General features: G+C 41.8%; 17 pseudogenes; all 17 read left to right on the top strand.

The window, feature by feature from the left end:
• The first annotated feature begins 172 nt into the window (after window positions 1–172).
• Window positions 173–291, top strand: LOC137118649 (5S ribosomal RNA; annotated as a pseudogene).
• Window positions 292–1,158: 867 nt separating this feature from the next.
• LOC137118677 (5S ribosomal RNA) lies at window positions 1,159–1,277 on the top strand (annotated as a pseudogene).
• Window positions 1,278–2,145: 868 nt separating this feature from the next.
• LOC137118614 (5S ribosomal RNA) lies at window positions 2,146–2,264 on the top strand (annotated as a pseudogene).
• Window positions 2,265–3,121: 857 nt separating this feature from the next.
• Window positions 3,122–3,240, top strand: LOC137118698 (5S ribosomal RNA; annotated as a pseudogene).
• An 857-nt stretch (window positions 3,241–4,097) lies between these two features.
• On the top strand, window positions 4,098–4,216 carry LOC137118525 (5S ribosomal RNA; annotated as a pseudogene).
• Window positions 4,217–5,075: 859 nt separating this feature from the next.
• On the top strand, window positions 5,076–5,194 carry LOC137118691 (5S ribosomal RNA; annotated as a pseudogene).
• An 867-nt stretch (window positions 5,195–6,061) lies between these two features.
• Window positions 6,062–6,180, top strand: LOC137118760 (5S ribosomal RNA; annotated as a pseudogene).
• An 857-nt stretch (window positions 6,181–7,037) lies between these two features.
• LOC137118501 (5S ribosomal RNA) lies at window positions 7,038–7,156 on the top strand (annotated as a pseudogene).
• Window positions 7,157–8,013: 857 nt separating this feature from the next.
• Window positions 8,014–8,132, top strand: LOC137118500 (5S ribosomal RNA; annotated as a pseudogene).
• Window positions 8,133–8,991: 859 nt separating this feature from the next.
• Window positions 8,992–9,110, top strand: LOC137118524 (5S ribosomal RNA; annotated as a pseudogene).
• An 857-nt stretch (window positions 9,111–9,967) lies between these two features.
• LOC137118499 (5S ribosomal RNA) lies at window positions 9,968–10,086 on the top strand (annotated as a pseudogene).
• Window positions 10,087–10,953: 867 nt separating this feature from the next.
• LOC137118751 (5S ribosomal RNA) lies at window positions 10,954–11,087 on the top strand (annotated as a pseudogene).
• An 870-nt stretch (window positions 11,088–11,957) lies between these two features.
• LOC137118762 (5S ribosomal RNA) lies at window positions 11,958–12,076 on the top strand (annotated as a pseudogene).
• An 868-nt stretch (window positions 12,077–12,944) lies between these two features.
• On the top strand, window positions 12,945–13,063 carry LOC137118648 (5S ribosomal RNA; annotated as a pseudogene).
• An 867-nt stretch (window positions 13,064–13,930) lies between these two features.
• LOC137118676 (5S ribosomal RNA) lies at window positions 13,931–14,049 on the top strand (annotated as a pseudogene).
• An 868-nt stretch (window positions 14,050–14,917) lies between these two features.
• Window positions 14,918–15,036, top strand: LOC137118498 (5S ribosomal RNA; annotated as a pseudogene).
• Window positions 15,037–15,893: 857 nt separating this feature from the next.
• On the top strand, window positions 15,894–16,012 carry LOC137118523 (5S ribosomal RNA; annotated as a pseudogene).
• Window positions 16,013–16,208: the final 196 nt, after the last annotated feature.

Genomic DNA, 16,208 nt, shown 5'->3' with positions numbered 1-16,208 from the left:
GGGAACATGCAAATTTATCTTTGTATGTTTCACCCTGACCCCCTAGACAGGGGCGTAACAGACCAGTACAGTTATAGTACTTTGTACTTTGCCACATTTATCTTCTTCTTAGCAAGTGTCATGCATTCTGCTTCTCTAGCGTTTTTAAGAGCTGTTGATGATGTCAAATGCATGTTACGGCCACACCGCTCTCTAAGCGCCCGATCTCGTCCGATCTCGGCAGCCAAATAGGGCCGGGCCTGGTTAGTACTTGGTAGGAAGACCGCCTGGGAATACCAGGTGCTGTAAGCTTTTTTGCTTGGGTTTACGGGCAGCTCAAGCTGGTTTTACTGCCTATTTATTCATAGAAATTGTTCTATATTTTCATCAAATTTTGTTCTTTCATTGCTGTTTTGCTACTTTATTGGTTTGTCAACCATCGTGCTTCATTACTAGTAGACCATGTTACGGTCCTGGCCATATGTGTTGTTTTTATTTTCTTGTTCTTATAGGTGCCCTGCCTGATTGGCCGGATTTGGGGGAAGTACAGGAAGCCGATTGGTCCATCCTACACTTCCTGGAGTTTTAAAAGTACGGTTCCCAACAGCTAGCGAGGCTCTTTCTGGCAGCAGCACCTGTTTGCTGTTCTTGGTTTCCAAATCTTATTTAGCAGTTTTGAATTGTTAGGTTTTGTGCCGTGGTTTTGTTTATAAATTGTATATTTTGTAAATAGTATTAAATCTGTAGGGGTGGACTGCCATTTTCTTTTGATTGTTTTCTCTTGTTTTCACATTAGGGAGTTAGGGTTAGCGACTATCTTTTGGTTTGTTTATTTCTATCAGGCTAGCTAGCACTTTCTGTGGGAAATGGCTTATTTTGTTTATTATGTTGGCCTTGGTTCGCCCTGAGTTGTAGTGTCATGTTTTGTTTGACACTTTCTTTCGTTTAAAATAAATATCATTCTGTTGGAACATCTCAATCCTGGATTTTGGTTTGAGGATCGGAGAGGGAACATGCAAATTTATCTTTGTATGTTTCACCCTGACCCCCTAGACAGGGGCGTAACAGACCAGTACAGTTATAGTACTTTGTACTTTGCCACATTTATCTTCTTCTTAGCAAGTGTCATGCATTCTGCTTCTCCAGCGTTTTTAAGAGCTGTTGATGATGTCAAATGCAGCTTACGGCCACACCGCTCTCTGAGCGCCCGATCTCGTCCGATCTCAGCAGCCAAATAGGGCCGGGCCTGGTTAGTACTTGGTAGGAAGACCGCCTGGGAATACCAGGTGCTGTAAGCTTTTTTGCTTGGGTTTACGGGCAGCACAAGCTGGTGTTACTGCCTATTTATTCATAGAAATTGTTCTATATTTTCATCAAATTTTGTTCTTTCATTGCTGTTTTGCTACTTTATTGGTTTGTCAACCATCGTGCTTCATTACTAGTAGACCATGTTACGGTCCTGGCCATATGTGTTGTTTTTATTTTCTTGTTCTTATAGGTGCCCTGCCTCATTGGCCGGATTTGGGGGAAGTACAGGAAGCTGATTGGTCCATCCTACACTTCCTGGAGTTTTAAAAGTACGGTTCCCAACAGCTAGCGAGGCTCTTTCTGGCAGCAGCACCTGTTTGCTGTTCTTGGTTTCCAAACCTTATTTAGCATTTTTGAATTGTTAGGTTTTGTGCCGTGGTTTTGTTTATAAATTGTATATTTTGTAAATAGTATTAAATCTGTAGGGGTGGACTGCCATTTTTCTTTTGATTGTTTTCTCTTGTTTTCGCATTAGGGAGTTAGGGTTAGCGACTGTCTTTTGGTTTGTTTCTTTCTATCAGGCTAGCTAGCACTTTCTGTGGGAAATGGCTTATTTTGTTTATTATGTTGGCCTTGGTTCGCCCTGAGTTGTAGTGTCATGTTTTGTTTGACACTTTCTTTCGTTTAAAATAAATATCATTCTGTTGGAACATCTCAATCCTGGATTTTGGTTTGAGGATCGGAGAGGGAACATGCAAATTTATCTTTGTATGTTTCACCCTGACCCCCTAGACAGGGGCGTAACAGACCAGTACAGTTATAGTACTTTGTACTTTGCCACATTTATCTTCTTCTTAGCAAGTGTCATGCATTCTGCTTCTCTAGCGTTTTTAAGAGCTGTTGATGATGTCAAATGCAGCTTACGGCCACACCGCTCTCTAAGCGCCCGATCTCGTCCGATCTCGGCAGCCAAATAGAGCCGGGCCTGGTTAGTACTTGGTAGGAAGACCGCCTGGGAATACCAGTTGCTGTAAGCTTTTTTGCTTGGGTTTACGGGCAGCACAAGCTGGTGTTACTGCCTATTTATTCATAGAAATTGTTCTATATTTTCATCAAATTTTGTTCTTTCATTGCTGTTTTGCTACTTTATTGGTTTGTCAACCATCGTGCTTCATTACTAATAGACCATGTTACGGTCCTGGCCATATGTGTTGTTTTTATTTTCATGTTCTTATAGGTGCCCTGCCTGATTGGCCGGATTGGGGGGCAGTACCGGAAGCTGAGTGGTCCATCCTACACTTCCTGGAGTTTTAAAAGTACGGTTCCCAACAGCTAGCGAGGCTCTTTCTGGCATCAGCACCTGTTTGCTGTTCTTGGTTTCCAAACCTTATTTAGTATTTCTGAATTGTTAGGTTTTGTGCCGTGGTTTTTTTTATAAATTGTATATTTTGTAAATAGTATTAAATCTGTAGGGGTGAACTACCATTTTCTTTGGACTGTTTTCACATTAGGGAGTTAGGGTTAGCGACTGTCTTTTGGTTTGTTTATTTCTATCAGGCTAGCTAGCACTTTCTGTGGGAAATGGCTTATTTTGTTTATTATGTTGGCCTTGGTTCGCCCTGAGTTGTAGTGTCATGTTTTGTTTGACACTTTCTTTCGTTTAAAATAAATATCATTCTGTTGGAACATCTCGATCCTGGATTTTGGTTTGGGGATCGGAGAGGGAACATGCTAATTTATCTTTGTATGTTGCACCCTGACCCCCTAGACAGGGGCGTAACAGACCAGTACAGTTATAGTACTTTGTACTTTGCCACATTTATCTTCTTCTTAGCAAGTGTCATGCATTCTGCTTCTCCAGCGTTTTTGAGAGCTGTTGATGATGTCAAATGCAGCTTATGGCCACACTGCTCTCTAAGCGCCCGATCCCGTCCGATCTCGGCAGCCAAATAGGGCCGGGCCTTGTTAGTACTTGGTAGGAAGACCGCCTGGGAATACCAGGTGCTGTAAGCTTCTTTGCTTGGGTTTACGGGCAGCACAAGCTGGTGTTACTGCCTATTTATTCATAGAAATTGTTCTATATTTTCATCAAATTTTGTTCTTTCATTGCTGTTTTGCTACTTTATTGGTTTGCCAACCATCGTGCTTCATTACTAGTAGACCATGTTACGGTCCTGGCCATATGTGTTGTTTTTATTTTCTTGTTCTTATAGGTGCCCTGCCTGATTGGCTGGATTGGGGGGCAGTACAGGAAGCTGATTGGTCCATCCTACACTTCCTGGAGTGTTAAAAGTACGGTTCCCAACAGCTAGCGAGGCTCTTTCTGGCATCAGCACCTGTTTGCTGTTCTTGGTTTCCAAACCTTATTTAGCATTTTTGAATTGTTAGGTTTTGTGCCGTGGTTTTGTTTATAAATTGTATATTTTGTAAATAGTATTAAATCTGTAGGGATGAACTGCCATTTTCTTTGGACTGTTTTCACATTAGGGAGTTAGGGTTAGCGACTGTCTTTTGGTTTGTTTATTTCTATCAGGCTAGCTAGCACTTTCTGTGGGAAATGGCTTATTTTGTTTATTATGTTGGCCTTGGTTCGCCCTGAGTTGTAGTGTCATGTTTTGTTTGACACTTTCTTTCGTTTAAAATAAATATCATTCTGTTGGAACATCTCGATCCTGGATTTTGGTTTGGGGATCGGAGAGGGAACATGCTAATTTATCTTTGTATGTTGCACCCTGAGCCCCTAGACAGGGGCGTAACAGACCAGTACAGTTATAGTCCTTTGTACTTTGCCACATTTATCTTCTTCTTAGCAAGTGTCATGCATTCTGCTTCTCCAGCGTTTTTAAGAGCTGTTGATGATGTCAAATGCAGCTTACGGCCACACCGCTCTCTAAGCGCCCGATCTCGTCAGATCTCGGCAGCCAAATAGAGCCGGGCCTGGTTAGTACTTGGTAGGAAGACCGCCTGGGAATACCAGGTGCTGTAAGCTTCTTTGCTTGGGTTTACGGGCAGCACAAGCTGGTGTTACTGCCTATTTATTCATAGAAATTGTTCTATATTTTCATCAAATTTTGTTCTTTCATTGCTGTTTTGCTACTTTATTGGTTTGCCAACCATCGTGCTTCATTACTAGTAGACCATGTTACGGTCCTGGCCATATGTGTTGTTTTTATTTTCTTGTTCTTATAGGTGCCCTGCCTGATTGGCCGGATTGGGGGGCAGTACAGGAAGCTGATTGGTCCATCCTACACTTCCTGGAGTTTTAAAAGTACGGTTCCCAACAGCTAGCGAGGCTCTTTCTGGCATCAGCACCTGTTTGCTGTTCTTGGTTTCCAAACCTTATTTAGCATTTTTGAATTGTTAGGTTTTGTGCCGTGGTTTTGTTTATAAATTGTATATTTTGTAAATAGTATTAAATCTGTAGGGGTGAACTGCCATTTTCTTTGGACTGTTTTCACATTAGGGAGTTAGGGTTAGCAACTGTCTTTTGGTTTGTTTTTTTTTCTATCAGGCTAGCAAGCACTTTCTATGGGAAATGGCTTATTTTGTTTATTATGTTGGCCTTGGTTCGCCCTGAGTTGTAGTGTCATGTTTTGTTTGACACTTTCTTTCGTTTAAAATAAATATCATTCTGTTGGAACATCTCGATCCTGGATTTTGGTTTGGGGATCGGAGAGGGAACATGCTAATTTATCTTTGTATGTTGCACCCTGAGCCCCTAGACAGGGGCGTAACAGACCAGTACAGTTATAGTCCTTTGTACTTTGCCACATTTATCTTCTTCTTAGCAAGTGTCATGCATTCTGCTTCTCCAGCGTTTTTAAGAGCTGTTGATGATGTCAAATGCAGCTTACGGCCACACCGCTCTCTAAGCGCCCGATCTTGTCAGATCTCGGCAGCCAAATAGAGCCGGGCCTGGTTAGTACTTGGTAAGAAGACCGCCTGGGAATACCAGGTGCTGTAAGCTTTTTTGTTTGGGTTTACGGCCAGCACAAGCTGGTGTTACTGCCTATTTATTCATAGAAATTGTTCTATATTTTCATCAAATTTTGTTCTTTCATTTCTGTTTTGCTACTTTATTGGTTTGTCAACCATCTTGCTTCATTACTAGTAGACCATGTTACGGTCCTGGCCATATGTGTTGTTTTTATTTTGTTGTTCTTATAGGTGCCCTGCCTGATTGGCCGGATTTGTGGGAAGTACAGGAAGCTGATTGGTCCATCCTACACTTCCTGGAGTTTTAAAAGTACGGTTCCCAACAGCTAGCGAGGCTCTTTCTGGCAGCAGCACCTGTTTGCTGTTCTTGCTTTCCAAACCTTATTTAGCATTTTTGAATTGTTAGGTTTTGTGCCGTGGTTTTGTTTATAAATTGTATATTTTGTAAATAGTATTAAATCTGTAGGGGTGGACTGCCATTTTCTTTTGATTGTTTTCTCTTGTTTTCACATTAGGGAGTTAGGGTTAGCGACTGTCTTTTGGTTTGTTTATTTCTATCAGGCTAGCTAGCACTTTCTGTGGGAAATGGCTTATTTTGTTTATTATGTTGGCCTTGGTTCGCCCTGAGTTGTAGTGTCATGTTTTGTTTGACACTTTCTTTCGTTTAAAATAACTATCATTCTGTTGGAACATCTCGATCCTGGATTTTGGTTTGGGGATCGGAGAGGGAACATGCTAATTTATCTTTGTATGTTCCACCCTGACCCCCTAGACAGGGGCGTAACAGACCAGTACAGTTATAGTACTTTGTACTTTGCCACATTTATCTTCTTCTTAGCAAGGGTCATGCATTCTGCTTCTCCAGCGTTTTTGAGAGCTGTTGATGATGTCAAATGCAGCTTACGGCCACACTGCTCTCTAAGCGCCCGATCCCGTCTGATCTCGGCAGCCAAATAGAGCCGGGCCTTGTTAGTACTTGGTAGGAAGACCGCCTGGGAATACCACGTGCTGTAAGCTTCTTTGCTTGGGTTTACGGGCAGCACAAGCTGGTGTTACTGCCTATTTATTCATAGAAATTGTTCTATATTTTCATCAAATTTTGTTCTTTCATTGCTGTTTTGCTACTTGATTGGTTTGTCAACCATCGTGCTTCATTACTAATAGACCATGTTACGGTCCTGGCCATATGTGTTGTTTTTATTTTCTTGTTCTTATAGGTGCCCTGCCTGATTGGCCGGATTGGGGGGCAGTACAGGAAGCTGATTGGTCCATCCTACACTTCCTGGAGTTTTAAAAGTACGGTTCCCAACAGCTAGCGAGGCTCTTTCTGGCAGCAGCACCTGTTTGCTGTTCTTGGTTTCCAAACCTTATTTAGCATTTTTGAATTGTTAGGTTTTGTGCCGTGGTTTTGTTTATAAATTGTATATTTTGTAAATAGTATTAAATCTGTAGGGGTGAACTGCCATTTTCTTTGGACTGTTTTCACATTAGGGAGTTAGGGTTAGCGACTGTCTTTTGGTTTGTTTATTTCTATCAGGCTAGCTAGCACTTTCTGTGGGAAATGCCTTATTTTGTTTATTATGTTGGCCTTGGTTCGCCCTGAGTTGTAGTGTCATGTTTTGTTTGACACTTTCTTTCGTTTAAAATAAATATCATTCTGTTGGAACATCTCGATCCTGGATTTTGGTTTGGGGATCGGAGAGGGAACATGCTAATTTATCTTTGTATGTGGCACCCTGACCCCCTAGACAGGGGCGTAACAGACCAGTACAGTTATAGTACTTTGTACTTTGCCACATTTATCTTCTTCTTAGCAAGTGTCATGCATTCTGCTTCTCCAGCGTTTTTAAGAGCTGTTGATGATGTCAAATGCAGCTTACGGCCACACCGCTCTCTAAGCGCCCGATCTCGTCCGATCTCGGCAGCCAAATAGAGCCGGGCCTGGTTAGTACTTGGTAGGAAGACCGCCTGGGAATACCAGGTGCTGTAAGCTTTTTTGCTTGGGTTTACGGGCAGCACAAGCTGGTGTTACTGCCTATTTATTCATAGAAATTGTTCTATATTTTCATCAAATTTTGTTCTTTCATTGCTGTTTTGCTACTTTATTGGTTTGCCAACCATCGTGCTTCATTACTAATAGACCATGTTACGGTCCTGGCCATATGTGTTGTTTTTATTTTCTTGTTCTTATAGGTGCCCTGCCTGATTGGCCGGATTGGGGGGCAGTACAGGAAGCTGAGTGGTCCATCCTACACTTCCTGGAGTTTTAAAAGTACGGTTCCCAACAGCTAGCGAGGCTCTTTCTGGCATCAGCACCTGTTTGCTGTTCTTGGTTTCCAAACCTTATTTAGCATTTTTGAATTGTTAGGTTTTGTGCCGTGGTTTTGTTTATAAATTGTATATTTTGTAAATAGTATTAAATCTGTAGGGGTGAACTGCCATTTTCTTTGGACTGTTTTCACATTAGGGAGTTAGGGTTAGCGACTGTCTTTTGGTTTGTTTATTTCTATCAGGCTAGCTAGCACTTTCTGTGGGAAATGGCTTATTTTGTTTATTATGTTGGCCTTGGTTCGCCCTGAGTTGTAGTGTCATGTTTTGTTTGACACTTTCTTTCGTTTAAAATAAATATCATTCTGTTGGAACATCTCGATCCTGGATTTTGGTTTGGGGATCGGAGAGGGAACATGCTAATTTATCTTTGTATGTTGCACCCTGACCCCCTAGACAGGGGCGTAACAGACCAGTACAGTTATAGTACTTTGTACGTTGCCACATTTATCTTCTTCTTAGCAAGTGTCATGCATTCTGCTTCTCCAGCGTTTTTAAGAGCTGTTGATGATGTCAAATGCAGCTTACGGCCACACCGCTCTCTAAGCGCCCGATCTCGTCCGATCTCGGCAGCCAAATAGAGCCGGGCCTGGTTAGTACTTGGTAGGAAGACCGCCTGGGAATACCAGGTGCTGTAAGCTTTTTTGCTTGGGTTTACGGGCAGCACAAGCTGGTGTTACTGCCTATTTATTCATAGAAATTGTTCTATATTTTCATCAAATTTTGTTCTTTCATTGCTGTTTTGCTACTTTATTGGTTTGCCAACCATCGTGCTTCATTACTAGTAGACCATGTTACGGTCCTGGCCATATGTGTTGTTTTTATTTTCTTGTTCTTATAGGTGCCCTGCCTGATTGGCCGGATTGGGGGGCAGTACAGGAAGCTGATTGGTCCATCCTACACTTCCTGGAGTTTTAAAAGTACGGTTCCCAACAGCTAGCGAGGCTCTTTCTGGCATCAGCACCTGTTTGCTGTTCTTGGTTTCCAAACCTTATTTAGCATTTTTGAATTGTTAGGTTTTGTGCCGTGGTTTTGTTTATAAATTGTATATTTTGTAAATAGTATTAAATCTGTAGGGGTGAACTGCCATTTTCTTTGGACTGTTTTCACATTAGGGAGTTAGGGTTAGCAACTGTCTTTTGGTTTGTTTTTTTTTCTATCAGACTAGCTACCACTTTCTGTGGGAAATGGCTTATTTTGTTTATTATGTTGGCCTTGGTTCGCCCTGAGTTGTAGTGTCATGTTTTGTTTGACACTTTCTTTCGTTTAAAATAAATATCATTCTGTTGGAACATCTCGATCCTGGATTTTGGTTTGGGGATCGGAGAGGGAACATGCTAATTTATCTTTGTATGTTGCACCCTGAGCCCCTAGACAGGGGCGTAACAGACCAGTACAGTTATAGTCCTTTGTACTTTGCCACATTTATCTTCTTCTTAGCAAGTGTCATGCATTCTGCTTCTCCAGCGTTTTTAAGAGCTGTTGATGATGTCAAATGCAGCTTACGGCCACACCGCTCTCTAAGCGCCCGATCTCGTCAGATCTCGGCAGCCAAATAGAGCCGGGCCTGGTTAGTACTTGGTAGGAAGACCGCCTGGGAATACCAGGTGCTGTAAGCTTTTTTGCTTGGGTTTACGGGCAGCACAAGCTGGTGTTACTGCCTATTTATTCATAGAAATTGTTCTATATTTTCATCAAATTTTGTTCTTTCATTGCTGTTTTGCTACTTTATTGGTTTGTCACCCATCGTGCTTCATTACTAATAGACCATGTTACGGTCCTGGCCATATGTGTTGTTTTTATTTTCTTGTTCTTATAGGTGCCCTGCCTGATTGACCGGATTGGGGGGCAGTACAGGAAGCTGATTGGTCCATCCTACACCTGCTGGAGTTTTAAAAGTACGGTTCCCAACAGCTAGCGAGGCTCTTTCTGGCATCAGCACCTGTTTGCTGTTCTTGGTTTCCAAACCTTATTTAGCATTTTTGAATTGTTAGGTTTTGTGCCGTGGTTTTGTTTATAAATTGTATATTTTGTAAATAGTATTAAATCTGTAGGGGTGAACTGGCATTTTCTTTGGACTGTTTTCACATTAGGGAGTTAGGGTTAGCGACTGTCTTTTGGTTTGTTTATTTCTATCAGGCTAGCTAGCACTTTCTGTGGGAAATGGCTTATTTTGTTTATTATGTTGGCCTTGGTTCGCCCTGAGTTGTAGTGTTTTGTTTTGTTTGACACTTTCTTTCGTTTAAAATAAATATCATTCTGTTGGAACATCTCGATCCTGGATTTTGGTTTGGGGATCGGAGAGGGAACATGCTAATTTATCTTTGTATGTTGCACCCTGAGCCCCTAGACAGGGGCGTAACAGACCAGTACAGTTATAGTCCTTTGTACTTTGCCACATTTATCTTCTTCTTAGCAAGTGTCATGCATTCTGCTTCTCCAGCGTTTTTAAGAGCTGTTGATGATGTCAAATGCAGCTTACGGCCACACCGCTCTCTAAGCGCCCGATCTCGTCCGATCTCGGCAGCCAAATAGAGCCGGGCCTGGTTAGTACTTGGTAGGAAGACCGCCTGGGAATACCAGGTGCTGTAAGCTTTTTTGCTTGGGTTTACGGGCAGCACAAGCTGGTGTTACTGCCTATTTATTCATAGAAATTGTTCTATATTTTCATCAAATTTTGTTCTTTCATTGCTGTTTTGCTACTTTATTGGTTTGTCAACCATCGTGCTTCATTACTAGTAGACCATGTTACGGTCCTGGCCATATGTGTTGTTTTTATTTTCTTGTTCTTATACGTGCCCTGCCTGATTGGCCGGATTTGGGGGAAGTACAGGAAGCTGATTGGTCCATCCTACACTTCCTGGAGTTTTAAAAGTACGGTTCCCAACAGCTAGCGAGGCTCTTTCTGGCAGCAGCACCTGTTTGCTGTTCTTGCTTTCCAAACCTTATTTAGCATTTTTGAATTGTTAGGTTTTGTGCCGTGGTTTTGTTTATAAATTATATATTTTGTAAATAGTATTAAATCTGTAGGGGTGGACTGCCATTTTCTTTTGATTGTTTTCTCTTGTTTTCACATTAGGGAGTTAGGGTTAGCGACTGTCTTTTGGTTTGTTTATTTCTATCAGGCTAGCTAGCACTTTCTGTGGGAAATGGCTTATTTTGTTTATTATGTTGGCCTTGGTTCACCCTGAGTTGTAGTGTCATGTTTTGTTTGACACTTTCTTTCGTTTAAAATAAATATCATTCTGTTGGAACATCTCGATCCTGGATTTTGGTTTGGGGATCGGAGAGGGAACATGCTAATTTATCTTTGTATGTTTCACCCTGACCCCCTAGACAGGGGCGTAACAGACCAGTACAGTTATAGTACTTTGTACTTTGCCACATTTATCTTCTTCTTAGCAAGTGTCATGCATTCTGCTTCTCTAGCGTTTTTAAGAGCTGTTGATGATGTCAAATGCAGCTTACGGCCACACCGCTCTCTAAGCGCCCGCTCTCTAAGCGCCCGATCTCGTCCGATCTCGGCAGCCAAATAGAGCCGGGCCTGGTTAGTACTTGGTAGGAAGACCGCCTGGGAATACCAGGTGCTGTAAGCTTTTTTGCTTGGGTTTACGGGCAGCTCAAGCTGGTGTTACTGCCTATTTATTCATAGAAATTGTTCTATATTTTCATCAAATTTTGTTCTTTCATTGCTGTTTTGCTACTTTATTGGTTTGTCAACCATCGTGCTTCATTACTAGTAGACCATGTTACGGTCATGGCCATATGTGTTGTTTTTATTTTCTTGTTCTTATAGGTGCCCTGCCTGATTGGCCGGATTTGGGGGAAGTACAGGAAGCTGATTGGTCCATCCTACACTTCCTGGAGTTTTAAAAGTACGGTTCCCAACAGCTAGCGAGGCTCTTTCTGGCAGCAGCACCTGTTTGCTGTTCTTAGTTTCCAAATCTTATTTAGCATTTTTGAATTGTTAGGTTTTGTGCCGTGGTTTTGTTTATAAATTGTATATTTTGTAAATAGTATTAAATCTGTAGGGGTGGACTGCCATTTTTCTTTTGATTGTTTTCTCTTGTTTTCACATTATAGGGAGTTAGGGTTAGCGACTATCTTTTGGTTTGTTTATTTCTATCAGGCTAGCTAGCACTTTCTGTGGGAAATGGCTTATTTTGTTTATTATGTTGGCCTTGGTTCGCCCTGAGTTGTAGTGTCATGTTTTGTTTGACACTTTCTTTCGTTTAAAATAAATATCATTCTGTTGGAACATCTCGATTCTGGATTTTGGTTTGGGGATCGGAGAGGGAACATGCTAATTTATCTTTGTATGTTGCACCCTGACCCCCTAGACAGGGGCGTAACAGACCAGTACAGTTATAGTACTTTGTACTTTGCCACATTTATCTTCTTCTTAGCAAGTGTCATGCATTCTGCTTCTCCAGCGATTTTAAGAGCTGTTGATGATGTCAAATGCAGCTTCCGGCCACACCGCTCTCTGAGCGCCCGATCTCGTCAGATCTCGGCAGCCAAATACGGCCGGGCCTGGTTAGTACTTGGTAGGAAGACCGCCTGGGAATACCAGGTGCTGTAAGCTTTTTTGCTTGGGTTTACGGGCAGCACAAGCTGGTGTTACTGCCTATTTATTCATAGAAATTGTTCTATATTTTCATCAAATTTTGTTCTTTCATTGCTGTTTTGCTACTTTATTGGTTTGTCAACCATCGTGCTTCATTACTAGTAGACCATGTTACGGTCCTGGCCATATGTGTTGTTTTTATTTTCTTGTTCTTATAGGTGCCCTGCCTGATTGGCTGGATTGGGGGGCAGTACAGGAAGCTGATTGGTCCATCCTACACTTCCTGGAGTTTTAAAAGTATGGTTCCCAACAGCTAGCGAGGCTCTTTCTGGCATCAGCACCTGTTTGCTGTTCTTGGTTTCCAAACCTTATTTAGCATTTTTGAATTGTTAGGTTTTGTGCCGTGGTTTTGTTTATAAATTGTATATTTTGTAAATAGTATTAAATCTGTAGGGGTGGACTGCCATTTTTCTTTTGATTGTTTTCTCTTGTTTTCACATTAGGGAGTTAGGGTTAGCGACTGTCTTTTGGTTTGTTTATTTCTATCAGGCTAGCTAGCACTTTCTGTGGGAAATGGCTTATTTTGTTTATTATGTTGGCCTTGGTTCGCCCTGAGTTGTAGTGTCATGTTTTGTTTGACACTTTCTTTCGTTTAAAATAAATATCATTCTGTTGGAACATCTCAATCCTGGATTTTGGTTTGGGGATCGGAGAGGGAACATGCAAATTTATCTTTGTATGTTTCACCCTGACCCCCTAGACAGGGGCGTAACAGACCAGTACAGTTATAGTACTTTGTACTTTGCCACATTTATCTTCTTCTTAGCAAGTGTCATGCATTCTGCTTCTCTAGCGTTTTTAAGAGCTGTTGATGATGTCAAATGCATGTTACGGCCACACCGCTCTCTAAGCGCCCGATCTCGTCCGATCTCGGCAGCCAAATAGGGCCGGGCCTGGTTAGTACTTGGTAGGAAGACCGCCTGGGAATACCAGGTGCTGTAAGCTTTTTTGCTTGGGTTTACGGGCAGCTCAAGCTGGTTTTACTGCCTATTTATTCATAGAAATTGTTCTATATTTTCATCAAATTTTGTTCTTTCATTGCTGTTTTGCTACTTTATTGGTTTGTCAACCATCGTGCTTCATTACTAGTAGACCATGTTACGGTCCTGGCCATATGTGTTGTTTTTATTTTCTTGTTCTTATAGGTGCCCTGCCTGATTGGCCGGATTTGGGGGAAGTACAGGAAGCCGATTGGTCCATCCTACACTTCCTGGAGTTTTAAAAGTACGGTTCCCAACAGCTAGCGAGGCTCTTTCTGGCAGCAGCACCTGTTTGCTGTTCTTGGTTTCCAAATCTTATTTAGCAGTTTTGAATTGTTAGGTTTTGTGCCGTGGTTTTGTTTATAAATTGTATATTTTGTAAATAGTATTAAATCTGTAGGGGTGGACTGCCATTTTCTTTTGATTGTTTTCTCTTGTTTTCACATTAGGGAGTTAGGGTTAGCGACTATCTTTTGGTTTGTTTATTTCTATCAGGCTAGCTAGCACTTTCTGTGGGAAATGGCTTATTTTGTTTATTATGTTGGCCTTGGTTCGCCCTGAGTTGTAGTGTCATGTTTTGTTTGACACTTTCTTTCGTTTAAAATAAATATCATTCTGTTGGAACATCTCAATCCTGGATTTTGGTTTGAGGATCGGAGAGGGAACATGCAAATTTATCTTTGTATGTTTCACCCTGACCCCCTAGACAGGGGCGTAACAGACCAGTACAGTTATAGTACTTTGTACTTTGCCACATTTATCTTCTTCTTAGCAAGTGTCATGCATTCTGCTTCTCCAGCGTTTTTAAGAGCTGTTGATGATGTCAAATGCAGCTTACGGCCACACCGCTCTCTGAGCGCCCGATCTCGTCCGATCTCAGCAGCCAAATAGGGCCGGGCCTGGTTAGTACTTGGTAGGAAGACCGCCTGGGAATACCAGGTGCTGTAAGCTTTTTTGCTTGGGTTTACGGGCAGCACAAGCTGGTGTTACTGCCTATTTATTCATAGAAATTGTTCTATATTTTCATCAAATTTTGTTCTTTCATTGCTGTTTTGCTACTTTATTGGTTTGTCAACCATCGTGCTTCATTACTAGTAGACCATGTTACGGTCCTGGCCATATGTGTTGTTTTTATTTTCTTGTTCTTATAGGTGCCCTGCCTGATTGGCCGGATTTGGGGGAAGTACAGGAAGCTGATTGGTCCATCCTACACTTCCTGGAGTTTTAAAAGTACGGTTCCCAACAGCTAGCGAGGCTCTTTCTGGCAGCAGCACCTGTTTGCTGTTCTTGGTTTCCAAACCTTATTTAGCATTTTTGAATTGTTAGGTTTTGTGCCGTGGTTTTGTTTATAAATTGTATATTTTGTAAATAGTATTAAATCTGTAGGGGTGGACTGCCATTTTTCTTTTGATTGTTTTCTCTTGTTTTCGCATTAGGGAGTTAGGGTTAGCGACTGTCTTTTGGTTTGTTTCTTTCTATCAGGCTAGCTAGCACTTTCTGTGGGAAATGGCTTATTTTGTTTATTATGTTGGCCTTGGTTCGCCCTGAGTTGTAGTGTCATGTTTTGTTTGACACTTTCTTTCGTTTAAAATAAATATCATTCTGTTGGAACATCTCAATCCTGGATTTTGGTTTGAGGATCGGAGAGGGAACATGCAAATTTATCTTTGTATGTTTCACCCTGACCCCCTAGACAGGGGCGTAACAGACCAGTACAGTTATAGTACTTTGTACTTTGCCACATTTATCTTCTTCTTAGCAAGTGTCATGCATTCTGCTTCTCCAGCGTTTTTAAGAGCTGTTGATGATGTCAAATGCAGCTTACGGCCACACCGCTCTCTAAGCGCCCGATCTCGTCCGATCTCGGCAGCCAAATAGAGCCGGGCCTGGTTAGTACTTGGTAGGAAGACCGCCTGGGAATACCAGGTGCTGTAAGCTTTTTTGCTTGGGTTTACGGGCAGCACAAGCTGGTGTTACTGCCTATTTATTCATAGAAATTGTTCTATATTTTCATCAAATTTTGTTCTTTCATTGCTGTTTTGCTACTTTATTGGTTTGTCAACCATCGTGCTTCATTACTAATAGACCATGTTACGGTCCTGGCCATATGTGTTGTTTTTATTTTCATGTTCTTATAGGTGCCCTGCCTGATTGGCCGGATTGGGGGGCAGTACCGGAAGCTGAGTGGTCCATCCTACACTTCCTGGAGTTTTAAAAGTACGGTTCCCAACAGCTAGCGAGGCTCTTTCTGGCATCAGCACCTGTTTGCTGTTCTTGGTTTCCAAACCTTATTTAGTATTTCTGAATTGTTAGGTTTTGTGCCGTGGTTTTGTTTATAAATTGTATATTTTGTAAATAGTATTAAATCTGTAGGGGTGAACTACCATTTTCTTTGGACTGTTTTCACATTAGGGAGTTAGGGTTAGCGACTGTCTTTTGGTTTGTTTATTTCTATCAGGCTAGCTAGCACTTTCTGTGGGAAATGGCTTATTTTGTTTATTATGTTGGCCTTGGTTCGCCCTGAGTTGTAGTGTCATGTTTTGTTTGACACTTTCTTTCGTTTAAAATAAATATCATTCTGTTGGAACATCTCGATCCTGGATTTTGGTTTGGGGATCGGAGAGGGAACATGCTAATTTATCTTTGTATGTTGCACCCTGAGCCCCTAGACAGGGGCGTAACAGACCAGTACAGTTATAGTCCTTTGTACTTTGCCACATTTATCTTCTTCTTAGCAAGTGTCATGCATTCTGCTTCTCCAGCGTTTTTAAGAGCTGTTGATGATGTCAAATGCAGCTTACGGCCACACCGCTCTCTAAGCGCCCGATCTCGTCAGATCTCGGCAGCCAAATAGAGCCGGGCCTGGTTAGTACTTGGTAGGAAGACCGCCTGGGAATACCAGGTGCTGTAAGCTTCTTTGCTTGGGTTTACGGGCAGCACAAGCTGGTGTTACTGCCTATTTATTCATAGAAATTGTTCTATATTTTCATCAAATTTTGTTCTTTCATTGCTGTTTTGCTACTTTATTGGTTTGCCAACCATCGTGCTTCATTACTAGTAGACCATGTTACGGTCCTGGCCATATGTGTTGTTTTTATTTTCTTGTTCTT

This window comes from Channa argus, unplaced genomic scaffold (genome assembly GCF_033026475.1).
Source record: "Channa argus isolate prfri unplaced genomic scaffold, Channa argus male v1.0 Contig041, whole genome shotgun sequence".
In the NCBI taxonomy this organism is placed as follows: Eukaryota; Metazoa; Chordata; class Actinopteri; order Anabantiformes; family Channidae; genus Channa; species Channa argus.
Note: the sequence above shows the minus strand (reverse complement) of the source record. Positions and strands in the feature narration are given on the sequence as shown.